Source organism: Anser brachyrhynchus (assembly GCF_964034855.1).
Source record: "Anser brachyrhynchus genome assembly, chromosome: 4".
NCBI classification, from domain to species: Eukaryota; Metazoa; Chordata; class Aves; order Anseriformes; family Anatidae; genus Anser; species Anser brachyrhynchus.
In genome coordinates, this window is record NC_137698.1 from 11,295,533 (window position 1) to 11,312,522 (window position 16,990).

Genomic DNA, 16,990 nt, shown 5'->3' on the forward strand with positions numbered 1-16,990 from the left:
AGCCTGCCGTGCGTTTCTGGAGAACTGTCAGCATCCTCCAGCTCCTCTCCCCCAAACCCAGCCCCGCGCACAGGCCCCAGGGGACCCGCAGCACCACCACCGCGCCCGCTCACGTTTCTGAGAAGGCTTCTGCCTCTCACCCCCACAGGTCGCGGGCAGATTCCTCGATAGACAGGGGGGTGCGGGGAGAAGGAGAAGAATGAGGAGAAGAACCCGAAGGAAGGATCCAGACAAAAAGCACCGCGTCTCCCCACTGACCTGCGGGGCTCACGCCCCTCTAGAGGCGCAGCCCGGCTCCGCAGGGGGGCTGCAGCCGCCACACGGCAGCCCCGGGGCCAGCCCCCGGTGCCACCTGCGGGCTCCCCCCCAGCACCTCCGCGCCGGTTCCTCGCCCCCCAGCGCCGAGCTGCGGCACCGGCAGCGCCCAGCCAAGGGCGCAGGGCGGCCGGGAGCCGCCGCCCCGCCAGCGCTGAGGCGAGGCCGGGCCGCCGCGGGGCGCCACCCTCGGCATCCCCTCAGCACCTGGCGCCCCCCGCCCCCCACCACCACCGACCGCCCCGGGGCCGTGCTGAAGGGACGCGCTACCTGCCCGGGCTCCTCCGGCGGGGGCTGGGGACCCCTGCGGCGGCCGCCGCCGCCGCCGCCACCTCCCCGCCCGCCTGCTGCTGCCTCGCCGGGCGGCCGCGGGGCGAACGATGCGGCCGGGGCCGCTCGCCCCAGCCGGTGTCGGTCCGTCGGTCCGTCGGTCGGTCGGTCGGTGTCAGTCGGTCATGCTGCGGCTGTGGGGTGCGCGCGGCGGGCGGGTCGGCGGCGTGCGGGGACAGAGAGAGGGAGGCAGCGGGCGGGGGCGGGCCGGGGCGGCGCTTCCGCGTGTGTGTCGGGGCGCCGGGGGGGGACGGGGGGGGGGGTGGCCGGCTCCGATCGTGTGGGGGGCTGCGGGGGGCGAGGGGCACGCCTGCACACGCGTGTGCGTGTCCGTGTGTCCGTGTGTGTGTCCGTGTGTGTGTGTGTCCCCGCGTGGCAGCCTCCCCGGCCTCCGCGGCCGGCAGGGGTAGGCGCAGCGCGGGGGGTGAAAGTCCGGGTCTAGCCGGGCAGGAATTCAGCTCTGCCCCGGTGTGTTTACACGCACCATCTGCCCAAGGATTTTGTGTTTGTTTATTTATTTATTTATTTATCTATTCATTTATTTTTCCTCTCCCGTACGCTAGGGGAACCGGCTGATTTCACTTCCTCATCCCCTTTTCTGATAACGCGCTTCGTGATTATTTTTTTCTTGTGAGCCCGTCACAGTCCAGGCGTGTTGCCGTACGTAAAAAGGGACCATGTAAAGGGCACTTAAAAAGCAGGTACAGTACGAGAGGCAAGGTCTCATCCACATCGGTGTGAAAACGGAAATAATCCACCTGGAATATTGGTCAGGGCACCAGTCAGTTACATGGCATTTGCTGTAAGGAATGAAGTTCCCTACCCAGTTCAGAAGGAAAGGGTTAAACAGAGGAATAACCATGCTCTATGCAACTAATATTTAAGGGATAAAGTTTTCATATTATGTTCTTTCTTGCCGATTTATACAGCACCATTCCCACATCCCTTATCAAAGCAAGGTATCGTGCCTCAGTAAGGACCTCACCGGAGTAAAATGAGTGACAATTCACGTGGATGGCAGACTGCAGATAGGCACCACCTCACCTCATCTTACAAAAGCTAACATGCATAACTCTGCAACAGAGTATCACATTGGCTTTGCAACCCACCTAGCAAAATAACTTCATTTTGTAAACATCATTGCTCGTTCTGAAGCTGAAGAATTCAAATGTTAAGTACTAGACTTATATAGTGAAGTGTAGATCAAAATTAAGTCAATGAGAGTTTTGAAGAATTCTGAGTAAAACACATTTCCGTAAAATGCAGGCAGCTACAACTTAACAGCAACGATAAGGCCAATTTGCGCTGAAATTCTGAAAATACTTCTGTGAAAATAAAGAGGGAGTTATGTCTGTGTCAGATTTCATATGAAACTGGCAGGAATCTGGAGGGTTTTAAATATGTCTTTACAAAATCTAAATATTCAAACAAGGCCGTCCGACATACACAATTATCTTTAGATATAATGGTCAGTCAGTCAAACAAGTTCACCACTATGCTGTATGAAATGTAATGACCAAACCCAAAGGTGTTTGTTTCTGTTTCTACTTGGGCTTGGGGCAGAGTGGCTGGAAAGCTGTGCACAGGAAAAGGGACCTGGGAGTGTTGGTCGATGCTCGCCTGAACATGAGCCGGCAGTGTGCCCAGGTGGCCAAGAAGGCCAGCGGCATCCTGGCTTGTATCAGGAATAGTGCAGCCAGCAGGAGCAGGGAGGTGATCGTCCCCCTGTGCTCTGCTCTGGTGAGGCTGCACCTCGAGCACTGCGTTCAGCTTTGGGCCCCTCACTACAAGGATATCGAGGCCCTGGAGCGTGTCCAGAGAAGGGCAACAAAGCTGGTGAAGGGCCTGGAGCACAAGTCCTGTGAGGAGCGGCTGAGGGAGCTGGGGGTGTTTGGTCTGGAGAAGAGGAGGCTCAGGGCAGACCTCATTGCTCTCTGCAACTGCCTGAAAGGAAGTGGTGGGGAGCTGGGGGTCGGCCTCTTCTCACAGATAACTAGTGATAGGACTAGAGGGAATGGCCTCAAGTTGCACCAGGGGAGGTTCACGTTGGAAATGAGGAGAAATTTCTTCTCAGAAAGAGCAGTCAGGCATTGGGACGGGTTGCCCAGGGAGGTGGTGGAGTCACCGTCCCTGAGGGTGTTTAAGGAAAGGTTGGACGTGGTGCTTAGGGACATGGTTTAGTGGGTGATATTGATGGTAGGGTGATGGTTGAACCAGATGATCTTGGAGGTCTTTTCCAGCCCTTATGATTCTGTGATTCTTGGCCAGATAGTAACAGATAAAATGTTCTACAGTCACAGAGAAACAGTTGGAGTATGCTGAACACAACAGTACCATAATGATGCTAGATAGACAGATTTTTAGTAACTTGTCATCCACATTTTAAAATGCTCAAAAATCTCTTGGGACACCACCTCAAGAGTAGATATTCATTATTCAAAGTGCCTATATTTTCAATGTGGGAATTTCAAACAAGAAGACATGGTGGCAAAATAGTTTTACTGAGTGCTGGTTCAAAACCCATCCAAGCATTTAAGCATGTATACACCTCTATGTGCATGAATTGTCTCAATGAAGACTAGGATTTTTTGCCATAATTAAAATTACATGTCTACTTAGCCACTTTATTAAGTTTAGACAGCCTTGAAGTTAAAGACAGAGGAATCTGTGATTTGCTGAATCAGGGTTCTCCCAAGAGCCTTGCATGGTTTCTGAACTCCATCTCTCACCCTTCTTCCTCCTGCCTGTGTTCAGTAGGAGATTCTCACAGGCTCCTAATGGTTAACTCTGACTCTCTGGCATGCTTCTCTAAGCTCTCCTGCCTGCTGTTGCCCTGAAAGGTTAGCCCCTGTGATTAAGTGGCACTTCCAGACACACTCACAACTGATGCTTCCAGTGAAGTCAGAAAGGCTTTGATCAGCCCAGTGACACAGGCAGAAGAACAGCCAGCAGCTGGAGATTGTACAGAATAATGGCAGCTTTTCAAAAACTACATTTCATTCTAGTTGGGGGGGGGGGGGAACAAAACATTGTAATTATTTTAAGCATCAAGCAATACCTGTTTTGAAGTGGCTTTGCTAACGGAGACCTCAGCAGATAGCTATGGGAGCTACAGGAGGAGGAAAATTTATGGCCACCACACCCATGACCTTCCCAAGCATAAGTAACCTGATTCTCGTCTCCCACCCATTTCCTGCTAATGTGGCCCCAGTGACTTTTGCAGAAAACCTCTCTGTATGACAGGTATTACACCAAAATCATCAGGCTTTGCTAACACAATGAAGTCTTATCAGAAAATTCCAGGTTTGCAGAGCTGTGGATTCATCAGGAAGAACGCATTCTTCTTGCTGGGGTATAAATGTCCTGAAAATTACTACAGCAGACATGTCTGATCCCCTTGCATTGTCTATCAGCTATTTCTATTCCTCTCAGTTTGAGTTCATTCCTTGTTTCCTGACTAATCATTTCACATGATCCCCTGTGCTTAATGCTGCTGCCTACTTAATAAAAAAGAGGGCTGTGTTTTTTACCACACTTTTTCACATTTTCTCCACCTCAGTGTGGATTCATCTCAGGGTAGGCATGGAGGGAGCTGAGGCACGTGAGATCAGATCAGTTTCGACAGCCACGTCCATCAGGGTTCAGTGTGCATCCCTGTGTAACCTTCTTTAAGACCTTAAGATCTCTGGACACAAGCCTTCAGTGCAGAGGTGCTGGTCTGCCTTATTCAGCAGACAGGAGAGTAGGTGATTCTCTGCATGAGTGACCCTAACTGCGGAGATTTAGGGGCTGGACATAGCTATAAAACAGAATACTTGGGGGGAGGAGGGCAGGTAAAACACTGGAGGGGGGGCGTGTAAAACAGATTCATCTCTGTTTTGTAGGAGCATTTAATGAATCCTAAAGGAACCGGTTCTGTGAGAGCAACTCTGCTTGCCAAGCTGTGACTCACAACCACATGCTGGCAGAGTAAACTAACCTCAGCACTTGGATACTCTGGGGCATCTTGGGAGGGGATGCAAAGCTGCATTGACTTCACTGAAGGTTTTTCTCGAACAATACTGTTTGAGCCAGGATGGCATTGGGAGTGTTGCTGCTCCACAGTAACCATGAAGCAGTCTGGTCAAGTCCCAGTTTACCATCACAGGACAGAGCAAAGGAGGCCTCCTGTACCAAATTGCTTCCACTGTCTTTTCAGGAAACATCTGTTCAGTGGAGCAGTGCCATACTGATCAATATGTATTGCTTTTGTGTTGCGTGTGATCATATCCACTTATACCTTTGGAGCCAGGATTAACTGAGTGACCTTCCATTTGCTGTGTAGTGCCATGTATGTGCAATGTACTGGATAAATACTGTCACTAACACTGGTCAGTTTGTTAAATCTGATGGATTTCATCACACTAACATTAAAATCTCAAAGGAGATCAAAGTGCACTTTAGTTAATAAAAAATAATGGTGGTCTGAAGCAGTTTTTAAATTAATGTTCATGGGTTTTGTCCCCTGCTTTTAAATTTCTTGTAAATTGATTTATAGTCTCTGTCATTGGACTCCCACAGTGTCAATGGCACAAACGACACCACTTTTTTTGCTAGACGATCACCATTGCTACTAGGGTCAGAAAGAGCAATGACAATTAGAAGTGTAAAATTTCTATTCACTCAAGAAGAGAAATGCTCATTACAATCTCAAAATTTATCTTGTTAAATTGAATGAAGAACTTTTTTCTTTTTCCTATCTCACCAGTGAGGTATCTGGAGTAGGGTAGAGTAGAGTAGAGTAGAGTAGAGTAGAGTAGAGTAGAGTAGAGTGGAGTGGAGTGGAATGGAATGGAATGGAATGGAATGGAATGGAATGGAATGGAATGGAATGGAATAGAATAGAATAGAATAGAATAGAATAGAATAGAATAGAATAGAATAGAATAGAATAGAATAGAATAGAATAGAATAGAATAGAATAGAATAGAATAGAATAGAATAGAATAGAATAGAATAGTTCCAGTTGGAAGAGACCTACAAAGAACATCAAGTACAACTGACTAACCACTTCAGGGCTAACCCAAAGTTAAAATGTATTAAGGGCATTATCCAAGTGCCTCTTAAATATAGGCAGGCACGAGGCACCTACCACCTCTCTAGGAAGCCTGTTCCAGTTCTGAGTCCCCTCTTGGTAAACAAGTTTTTCCTGATGTCTAGTCTGAACCTCTGCTGACACAGCTTTGAGCCATTGCCATGCGTCCGGTCACTAGATAGCAGGGGGAAAGGATGAGCACCTCCCTCTCCACTTCCCCTCCTCAGGAAGCTGGAGAGAGCAATGAGGTCACCTCTCAACCTCCATTTCTCCAAGCTTGACAAACCCAGTGTTCTCAGCCTCTCCTCACAGGACATGCCTTCCAGCCCTTTAGCAGCTTTGTTGCCCTCCTCAAGGCACATTCAAGTACCTTAACATCTTTTTTATATTGTGAAGCCCCAAACTGCACACAATATGCAAAGTGAGGCCCCACCAACACAAAAAACAGAGGGAGAATCACCTCTTTTGAGCGTCTGGCTATGCAGTTTTTAATGCATCCCAAAATGTGGTTTGCCCTTTTGGTTTCCAAGGCACACTGCTGACTCACGTTGAGCCTACTGTCAACCAGCACCCCCAGGTCCCTTTCTGCAGGGCTGCTCTCCAGTCACTCACTAACCAATCTGTAGTTATGCCCACCATTATTCCTACCCAAGTGCAGAATCTAGCATTCAAACTGTTAATGCAGATATTGGCATCATCCAATTGGGATGACAATGAATGTATAACTGCACCACAGTTATCAGTTCTAATCAGCTCTATTATTTATATAAATGAGCTTAGTGTTACAGTTTGTTTACATTTCCATATAGAAAAATGCCATAACTGGAGAATGTAATTCTGTAGAAGCATAAAGGAATTTCTTTCAGTGTTCCACTGGCAAAAATGTCTTGGTGAAAAAATTGTCACTCCGAACTCAGAGGAATACTTTTGCAGTAAAATCTGTTCACACCAGCTGGCTGGGGGTCTGATCCTGCAGTAGGTGAACAAACTCCTGGTTTGCTCCTGAAGCAATCCCCAAAGCTCCATGTGGTTATAGAAATCTGAAGGACTCCAAAGGACTTGGGCACTATATTTTTACAAACAACAGCTTAATGAAAGCATGTAATTCATGCTTTGTGTGTTTGCATTGCTTTTTATTTGGACAACAAAAGCCTGTACAAAGTCAGTTTTACTTTTCATTCTGAGCTTTTTCCCTTTGAGGATCCCCATGTCAGAATATTTCGGTTCTCCAGGCTAATAGGCTTTTTTCCTTTATAATTTGTCTGTTCAGACTTGTATTCTTTGTATTTAAATTGTGGAAATATTTTGGTTTGTCTAGGGATTTTTTTTTAAGTTTATTTTTATAACATTTACATGTTCGGCAAAATTAAAGTTGACAAGCATTCCTTTCGGTGTTGTTATTTATCCATTGTACAAAATGGGAATAGGAAGGAAACCTGCTGGAAGGGAAAACTGCATTTCTATTTGAAACAGATTGATTGTTAACAGTGAAAACATAGTCTGAGGGTGGTATTCTGTACCAGGAATAAAGGATTGTTAAAAAAATAATGTATGCCTCATTTTATCATATCTGTGACTCTAATGTATCATCACAGCAGGAGCTTTCCACAGTACCACTGATCCTGGGGGTCTGAGCAAATTCTGCCTTTAAGTTTCATTAATTAGGTTTGCCTTAGGCCTAAGCAATGCCTAAGGTTGTTCAGTTAGTGTGGAATTATGGAAGTTTTCCTCATATGTTTACTGAGCAACAACTTCTGTGCTTTGCAGACAAAAGACCATACATGAGGCGTGTAAGAGGTAGACATCATCTGAGATAATGCAGAGGAATGCAGGATGTCCAGGCATATGTATTAATACATAAAACATACAAGGTGCAATATTATGCACATATTATGCAGCGTAACACCTAAAAGACAAATTAATGAAAAGGCTTCCAGCACAGATAGACTAAGGGCCCTGCAATCCGTCTTTACAGCTATTACAGGAATTCCTTATCAGAGGTTTTGCTTGGTAACATTTAACGAGGTAGAGCAATGCCAGATTTTCAGCACTCCCTTTCCGAATTTTCTTTCACTTCTGCTGCTATAGACCACATTTGTCTCCTGAAATACCTGTTCTTCATGCTTCCCTCAGTCTATACTGACAATCACTGAGGAGAAAACATTGGTTTCTCTACTTCTTTAGCTTGGTAAATTAAAAAATAATAATAATAATTGTAAAAAAAAATAACCAATTAAACTTCAGATAATGGTCAAAGAATAGGAACTAATATATGTAATGAATTTTATTTTATTCAGCTGTTACCCACTTGTATTACTTATAGCCAGCATCGTGGCAACACCCATAAAAATATATAAGCTTATTCAGTTACTGATATTCTTCCAATCAGCCTTTCAGTTAGATCTTCAGTTGGAGGAATCTACCTGGAAAAACATCCTGGGGTTAAATACACAAAATCTTTTGAGTCCCCTCAATGTGATATCTCTGTCCATTGGCTATTTAGCAGTCACATTGGCAAGAACTCAGAGAGTTGTACAGGGATGATCACTAGTGCTCACTAGTGCTTTTCCAGTAAGGCAAAGCTTTTGGTCTTCATAAACAAACAAATAAAGAAATAAATATCAGTTCCATATTTCCTCAAGGACAGGAAAAAGCACATTAGTTTTTTAGACCTTTAGCAGTCACATGAGGTTTAAAAAAAAACAAAACCTGTGGTTAACCTTAAATGCCGATAAAACTGTAAAAATGTACTCAAGTAAAAACTAAGGTATTAACTACACATATATACATATATTTTAATCTTAGAGACAGACTGTTTATGAGCTACTACAATATGGTGTGCCTGAGTACTTAGCAAGCACATTCCTGTGCCCGTTCTGAGTTGGCATTTGGAGACTGGACATACGGGAGTAAATGAATTGGCAGTGTCGTGTTGGAAACCCCTTGTTGAGCTGCAGTTAGAAGAAGGCCCTGTTGCCTTTTCCACAGAAGCACCCTTACTTTATATTTGCTACCACAAGTAATAAAATCTCAGACAGATGCATGCAAATGTGAGATAGCAGTTTTATAGAGTACTACTTGCAATGAAAATTTGCAAATTTTTTACCAAAATCTGCAAGAGATTGGTGCCTTGCATTTCACTTCAGAGTGCTGCTGTGGCAAGGACAGATTCTCTTCACCAGATGTTGCACTGGCTTGTGTGATTGTGAGGCTTCAGGAGAGAAAGCAGCACACCTCAAGCTCTCATAATGTGCAATCAAACTGAGATGCAAAGATGTGCTAAGATGTATCCATTTTCACATTCATGTCCATTGTGCCTACCCTCATATTTAGTATTTATGGAAGAAAGAGCCGTCCAAAAGCTTTATTCAAAAATCTCATTTTAAAGTCAGATCCTGAAATTTTCTAGACACTCTTAGAGACGAACTGTGGCTGAGATCCATATTGTAATTCTGATGTAAGTGCAAGGTCTGCTGCTTGTGGCTGGAAATCTAGTCTGCTTAATGAATTTACTGGGCTTTGGCTTAGATCCTAAAGGATACTTACCACTCCATTACATACTCTATTATTACACAGTATTATTGTTACGAGCATCACAAACACCCGTGATATATATCTCTATCATAGTCAATATGAGAAAAAAAATCAGCACACTTCCCCAAATATAGAAATGCTCAGTGTTGTCTCATGCTCTGAATATTTGAACAGGCTCACGTCTTGGCTCAGGTCCCTGAAGCATACATCCCTTCCTAGAGAACATGCATCAGGAGAAGAGGATCTATGATAAGGGGACAAGTCCAAGGCAGTTTCCCCACCCTGAGTCAGAAAGCCTGAAGGCTTTCGGAGAAAGACACCACTGCCACAGAACTGACAGCTGCCATTCTGCTGGGCACCTTCCTCTCTCAGGTGGCATTCAGTTTAAATGACCTGAAGAATGACAGTAGAAAGGTCTGTTAACTTGTCCTTGATAATTTAACTGATTATGCTATTCATAGTCATGTAAATGTGATAACTGGCATTAAACAGCCAAATTTTGAGTAGTGTGGATTTAAAAGCAGTAGCAAACAGAGTAGCATAATGGATGCAGGCAAAAATGTACCAGAAATTTGAGTTCAGTGGTGCCCAAACACTGCCAAATATACACACTTCAAAACCAAATCAATAATAAAAACTGTTCAGAAAGCAGAACTTATTTCGCTAATATACAGTGATAATAATTCATGTGTCACATTTCCTGACTTTTATATCCCTATTTACTCTCCCCCTGAGTATCATTTTATTTTTACCATGACAATCTGTGAATCATATACAGATAATAAATAAGCTCCTTCTGAGATACATGTATAGAGCAGTTATGAAATAAACATAGATATTTGCTACCAGCTCTGTTTAATTTTCAGAGTTTTTAAGATTTCTTTAATTCATCTGTTCCTACACCCCAGACAATTAAATGCTACTGAAATGGATGTTATATAAAAATATAAAATGAAAACCTGAGTTTCACAGCAAATAAAATGTTCTGGTATATTAAATGTGTGTTCATTAACACACACACAAATACAGTGCGTCTTTCCCTCCCAAGGGCAACAGTAAGTTATGCCTCAACAAGCAGCATGGATTTATGTCCCAAAATGATTCTGTCTTCAATAAACATTTGTATACTTGCCATGAAACCTTAGGAATCATATGTACTTCAATTAATTCCAAGATACTGAATTAATCTTTGAGAAAAAATGTATTAGATAATTATATTCATTAAATGATGATTCAAAAACACATTGGGTCAAGCCAAAATAACCCCAACATGTGTTAATATTTTTTTCTGTATTGTTGGAATAAGACATTTCTACACAAACCTATGGGCTCTTATTTCCTTTTTTTTATTTTTTTATTTTTTTTAAGAAATTGACACATTATGTGTTTGTGTGCTGTTTTTTAGCTGGATTCTGGTCTTCATTTGAGATTTTGGGGAGTAAAATTTTGGGGAGTGTCTGAGATATTCTAGAGGGTATACAGGAGTTAGGGATTTAAGTCCTACTAAATACTAGAAATTAGATGCTGGCTCCCACAGACTTGCTCAAATATTCCATACTAAATGGGTTCCATGCTAAATTGAGTCTGTAAGATTTATGTTATAAGTCTATTTTATTTTATATTAAAAATAAGACCTTCCAAATGATGTCCACAGAATTTATTTAGAAATTATGACTTGTAACTACCTTGCGTTACACCAGACCACTGATGAACACGAAATTTCAGCCCTATAGAAGGTATATTAACTCAATGAAAGAGCAAGCTTGCTATGGAAGCTCATGAGTAGATATGTGTATATTTTGCTAATACTTAAATGAATAACACAAACTCCTATCTGCTGAACTTGATAGCAAATGTCCCAGTAATTTTAATGGGAGCAGCACCGGAGTCATTTCAGTGGGTGAACTGACTATAAGCACAATGCTAAACACATGCCCTATGTAAGGGGGGTGTTTCTATGTAAAGTTCCAAGTTTCTCCCTGCCTCTTTGCCGAAAAGAGAATGTGGGGCATTAACTAATAGGAACAGAACAGCTAAGGAAGGAAGTAAGGAAGAATACAGCTATGTATTTTAAAGCATCTATATAGCATTAATAGCCAGAACATAAAATGCCGGTGGGAGGATCATTACACTGTAATGGATTTTTACAGAGAAAGGTATTTACAAATATTTGGGGTCTGATCTAAATACTGTTAAAAACATGTCAAGAAAAAAGCAGTTGTCTGCAGCAAGCACACAGAGTTACTGAGATGCCATTCCTTAACAGCTGCTCCCACAGTACTAGAGGTAGCAATAAAGACTGAATATTTAAATTTGTTCTTCTACAATAACATATTTTTAATAAAAAGGGGTAATAAGGTAAAAACGTTTTTTAAAAATGCTATAGATAGCCTTAATCTACAAGTACATGGAGTGCATTCCTGTGAGCAGAGAGAGGATTTTATGCTGTTCCAACATCTACCACCTTGTTTTTCTACAAATACATGATCCTGGAAGCAGTAAACTGAACAAATGATTTATTATTTGTAAATGGTGAAATGTGTCTTTAAGAGTTACTTAAACTGGCCTTCAAAATGTATGCAGACGTTTCTGAATTATCATTGATAGTATATGTTGTGTTCAAACAAAACTTGCTGCTAGGTTCAACTATCAACACCACTCTGCTTTAGCTTTTAAATAGTGTGAAAAAAGAGGGTGGGAGAAGAAAGGCAGTAGAAGTGCTAATGCAATTGTTTGATGTGTGCATGAGAGAGGCAAAGAGGCGGAGGCAGACATTCTGCCACTGAGACTACTGGCACTGAACTACATTGTTCTTTATGCTTCTCCCTTTCATTCAACCTTTTTAGTGGAAAATGATTATAGCTGTACATAAAAACCATAATATTTATTTTATTGATCTAACAATGCTATGGCTTACATCTCCACCTAACTGTCCATTTTTCACTGATGTTTTTTCTATGTGCCTTACAGTATGCTGTATGCAGCTAGGAGTGCTGTGAGTGAGCCCACCCCTGTACGATTCAGTGTGGTATTTTGCCAATGGAGAGTGACTGACTTCACTTCAAAATATTTTCCCTTTAATTAGTGTGGAAAAAAAAAAATACAGCAACCCAATTATCTAAAAGAACTGTGTGGATTCTTGTCACAGTGAGGAAAACAATGCCACAGATGTCCTCTAGTTCAGGAACACCTCAGCTGTTTTATTAGAAGACTGGTGAGATAATAGGTTTGGCTATCAAGCCTTGAGTTTCATGACTGGGCTACTAGGAGCCTGCTATATTAGTGCTTGAACCCTTAAATCAACCATTTTCTCTGGAAAACAACAAAACAATAATATTGAACTACTTGGGTGATGAAAAGGAACTGCTACCGTTTGGATATTTCTTTGCAGTACTTTGCATGAGGACCCTGGGCACTGACTGAGAAGCCCAAGATGCCCCACACTGGAGCTCTGGCTCTGCTCGACAGGCAGCATCTGGGGGCAGCTGCTCTGCCAACCTGCTGTGCCCACTGCCTGCTCCTTCCCCACACGCCTGCACAGCTTCAGAAACTCCGAGCAAGATTTGAGTAAACCCATTAAGAGAATCAGGACTGAGTACTATCAAATGGGTGAGGTATCTGAAGCAGATAGATCCTCAGCACAGCGCTAATAATAGAAATAATGTCAGTTTTTACAGCATCCTGCTTGGCTCCAACAGCTGTCTGTACCAAAATCAATGACAGAATTACCTTTAACTTCGATGTTGGGTTCACTGCAATTTATTTTTTCCTTGGGCTTGATCCAAGTTCACATATTAATTCCGCTAACATTAATCTATGTGCAGACGTTCAGCTGAAGGCTGAAGCTGGTTTTGCAGAACAGTCCCTTTTACTACAATAAAATGCTTAAAAATGCTATTTCTCAGTGTTGTACCTAAACTTGTTCATTGATTCACGATTCATGGAAAGTGCCTCATTTGAAATGCACACCGACTTGTTTTACTTCTACAAACTAGAGGAAAAAGAATATGCATTTTTTTTTCTTTTGCAACAGAAATTCCACTACATCAACATAATCTTATGTGTTCACGCCTGTAGAAATTAAGTGTTTTTTATAAACTATCTGGATCTTAATTACAGTGTTGTAGGAATACGATCTGACCCTACAGCAGGGTAAATTTCTAGAAACCTAGATTCTAGTATTTACTCAGTACTTAAAGGAAATGTGATGTTCAGCACTGGTTGGAAAACTCATTTGTGCATTTTTTGTAGAAGAAAGCCTCCTGACACTGATTGTAGAATAAGATTTTCTTGAAAAAAAAAAGAAAAAAGAAAAAAAAAAAAAGATAAGGCCTCCACAGGGCCTTTCTGTTGTCACACCAAGGGCTGGATTTGCAGAGACACAAGGGCACCTTCCAGCTTCATTCAGGGACCGCTGGTATCCCCTCAATGTTAGGATGGTTGCTGCTGAGCCCTGTTTGTAAACACGTTTTTGGCACTGGTTTGCATTTAACTGCATAAATAGAAATGCTGTCCAAAGAGAAAAACCTGCTGGAAGCCAAAGCAGCTACTAGTGCTGTGAATGGGCTGAGCCAGGAGGTCAGAGTCATGTTCAAACACTCTTTCAACCCAGCTGGCCAACATTGCAGGTGAGCACAGGAACCTGGAAGCTGTTTTCTATTCTTCCCAGTCTACACTGCATAAATAACTACATATTTATTAACTGGGTCTTTTGTGTGTGTGCAGGACAGTCCCTTTGAGAAGTAAATCACAGGGATGCACATTTCTGTGAAACAGGCTGAGTGGGAACATGAACTTGGGCCTCTCACATGTGGCTACTTTAGTCACAAGCCATTGGAAATGTAGCAACATCGTGTTATTTCCCTCCACCCAGTCCCCACGGGGCAGGAAAAATTTAGGTTGGACAGGATCTCAGGAGGTCATCTGCTCCAATGCCTGCTCAAAGCAGGGCCAGGTTCAAAGACGTATCCAACTGCCATCAGAGCTTGGAATGAAATTGAGGCAAAGGCTGACTCTCTAGATCCCAAGTGAAGAGGCAGTGAGGGGCACATAAGCTCCAGCTCTTTCTTCTGATTTTCACTTCCCAGCTGGTTTGGGCAACAGGGGATTTTCTGATTTCAGAGGATCACTTCCTCAGACTTTTGTTTCACTTCTTTGTGCATCGTACAGGGGGTCTGCGTGCCTGATTTAGGCTTAAATGCTAAATATACATTGAATGTTGAGACACGTGGGGAAGCCCTGAGAATGTGGCCTTGGCATGCTGAGCACCCTGCCTCTTCTGGAAGCACTGCCGTGCTCTGTAGCACCTTTACCATGATGCCATTTTTCTGCTGACCTTACAAGATGTCAAATCAGCCTCTGTAAAAGGGGAATTGCCACAGAAAGTCACCAGGCAGAGAAGAGATCAGAATCAGTGGCTCAGTCACCAGAGCACTAAAATTGGTTTTACCTCTGGTATAATGCTGAAAATAGTAGAGATGCCCCAATGTCAGCTATAAAAAAGTCTTACAAACCTAAATAGATCTTTATTATGGTAAGTACAGAATGAAACCTTGGCTAAGAGCCACTCTTTTGGAAATGGACTCAAACAAAATCCCATTAGTATGTGAATTATTATTTGAATAAAGAAAATGAAGGACAGAATATGGATGAAGATGACTGTGATAGAAATACTATGGTTACAGTAGAAGAAATCATGTTGCAATACCGGTCCCCCTAACACAAGGTAGAACTTTTGATGTGGTAGAGCTGTGGGGAGAAAGGCTCTGGGCTAAGCTGTGTCTTCACAAGGTGAGAAGAATTCTAAGGAAGGCATGAGAAAATGAACAAATAAAACCCTATGAACATCAGAATAGTATCTATGCCATTAATTAATCACAATAGGTTAGGACCAAGGGTAAGATAGTTTCCAGCTTTCACATAAACATCTTTTTTTTCAGTCACGGAGCCCAAGCAACACTGGTCAGTGACAAAGAGGTAATGATTCACCTGTATAGCTCAGCAGAATCTAAACTCTGAGCTGAATCAAACCATATTTTATAACATGACCTTAGATGAATCAGTCAATTGTCTTGTTTCACAATTATTCTGCTTGGATGCCTGGAAATTTCAGTCAATTTGATACGTGATGCAACTATCAAAAACAGAAAAAGAAAAAAAAAGATCAAGACAATTTGGTGTTACAGAGTGTTACAAACTAATTAATAGGGAAACTTGGTCTGTAGTTAAACATTTTTTCTCAACAGGGACGAAGAGGGATGGTGAAGTTTTCGTGTGGCAACGGTGAATGCAGCAGTCAGGGAGCTCCTCCATGCTCTGCTGACACACAGCTGGAGGGAGCTGTCTCAGTATTGTGCCAGAAATAAATATGCTTTGATCTCTTCAGTGAGCAGACCTTGTGAACCATGATGGAACCAGATATTCGAGTCTATCCACCTCCTGAGAAACTGAATACCTTCTCTTTGACCGCCCCCACCTCCTCTCCTTGCAGGAGAGGCCAGGCTGGGTGCACAGACAGGTGCTCAAGGGGAGGGGAGAGGAGGGTCCTAGCTAGCCCCAAAAAGCTCTTTGGCCCTGGCTGTGCTCTCACTGCTACAACCTCCTCAAAGCAACCCTGTGATGGAAGAAAGCCTGGGCACAGCTTCTCATTTTTCTGTTTCTTCCTTCTCCCTGGTCTGCTCCTGCTCTCGGTAAGCACAAGATGAAGCCAGCACCTGGGGCAGACCCTCAGAACAGGGGCCAAAATTTCATGTGTCCTTTGCAGCATTTCTGGTCTGTTTGCACCTGAACAAATGGAGAATGCATACGTCCATGGGTAAGAGCTGTCAAGCAATGCTCTCAAAATAGTAAGCCAGCAAACACCTGAATAATTTTGTACAGGCAGGGAGAAGAGGCGCACAGGTAACACAAGCTCACGCCTCTAACCACAACATGACAGCAGCATGTTAATAACATGGGAAACTTTAACATCAGTTTTCACTTGTTCCCTCACCTCTCTGCAACTGAGGAATAAAGACAGCAAAGCCCTTTTTTTGCCAGCACAGAACACCTGCGGAAACACTCCAGCCCCACGCAGCAGCCTCTCCTGTGTGTGCTCAGCAACAGAGTAAGGGGAAGTGACCCCATCATCAGAGGAGCAAGGTGCAAAGACAAGGAAACCCTTCAGGAAATCCTGGGAATGGGAAAGAGGAAAAGTTTTCACGTTGTTGTTTTTTGTTTGTTTGTTTTTTTACCAAACCCTAGGAGGGGACTTTAAGAAACAGCTCAAGTTTACCTTTCAAACGAGGTAAACCTTCTACATAACCTTTCCATAGGATCTTTTATTTCTTCTTAAATTACTTATGACACCTACACTTGAATTCCATTCATGAAAAAAAAAAAATCCTTTGCTGAACATCATGTCTTTTTTTTAGGAGAAAGTAAACATTTCTGATATACGCTACATCGGCTCATTGAACTAATGCAAAACCATGTTTATAAGTAACATCTAGTAATAATGTTGCACATGTAAGATGTTTTATTCTGTCTGCTAACCATAATACAGAGACAAATGAAATACCGTTCTGTGATACAACCCAAAAATATCACTTAAGCTAGCATTTCCTAGGAAAAGCCTATGTATTTAATTATTCTTCGCCATTGTACATTCAATCAAATCTTCTATCATAGTTTATAAGGCCAACTTTGCACTTTCCTGTTGTTTTGTCATATAAAAACAGGATGTCATTCCACGGGGGA

General features: G+C 42.9%; 1 protein-coding gene across 5 annotated transcripts in view; it reads right to left on the reverse strand.

Annotated features, from left to right (window-relative positions):
* Positions 1 to 16,990, reverse strand: part of CCSER1 (coiled-coil serine rich protein 1) — a 735,108-nt gene that overhangs the window by 682,113 nt on the left and 36,005 nt on the right. For 2 of the 5 annotated variants that reach the window (XM_080589530.1, XM_080589529.1), the window contains exon 1: positions 586 to 829. The exons of 1 other annotated variant lie outside the window; for it this stretch is intronic. The gene's annotated coding sequence lies outside the window, so the exon portion shown is untranslated. Of the gene's footprint in view, positions 1 to 258; positions 467 to 585; positions 830 to 16,990 lie in introns of those variants that run through there. 2 more of the 5 variants (XM_080589532.1, XM_080589531.1) reach the window with 1 other exon arrangement.